At 47.5% G+C, this 556-nt stretch overlaps 1 non-coding gene across 1 annotated transcript; it reads right to left on the minus strand.

The window, feature by feature from the left end:
• Positions 1 to 242: 242 nt before the first annotated feature.
• On the minus strand, positions 243 to 349 carry LOC124243120 (U6 spliceosomal RNA). The gene has a single exon (XR_006889617.1). It is a non-coding gene; the product is annotated as a U6 spliceosomal RNA (small nuclear RNA).
• Positions 350 to 556: the final 207 nt, after the last annotated feature.

Consider the following 556-nt stretch of genomic DNA (forward strand, 5'->3'; position numbering starts at 1 on the left):
CACGTGTAGAATCTCAGAATACTGAGGTGGATGGCCCTCGGATCACCACCACAACACCCTCCATTTAGTGAGTGCTGAGTAGGGCCAGGCACATGGAGCACTCTACCATTATCCCATTTTATTTTTTATTTTTTATTTTTGGAGGGGATGGGATTTGAACCCAGAAGTGTCCTCCATTGGGTAAGTCACTTGGTTTATCTAGCCTCAGTTTCCCCACCTGCAGATATCAAAAAACGAAGAAACAAAATATGGAACACTTCACGAATTTGCATGTCATCCTTGCGCCGGGGCCATGCTAATCTTTTTTGCACCATTCCAATTTTAGCCTAGGTGCTGCTGAAGCGAGCACCTGTTATCCCATTGTAAAGATGAGAAGACCAAGGTTCAGGGGTTAAGTAACTTGCCTGCAGTCAAACAGCCAGGAAGAGGCAGAGCTGGGTGCATGTACAGGTTTGTCTGACCCCAGAGCTCTGAGCTCCTACCACTGGGCCATACTGTCTCTCTGAGAAGCTAAGGAGTTCCCACCCAGTCATCCCACAGATGGGAAAACCAAAGC

Source organism: Equus quagga, chromosome 7, assembly GCF_021613505.1.
Source record: "Equus quagga isolate Etosha38 chromosome 7, UCLA_HA_Equagga_1.0, whole genome shotgun sequence".
Lineage (NCBI taxonomy): Eukaryota > Metazoa > Chordata > Mammalia > Perissodactyla > Equidae > Equus > Equus quagga.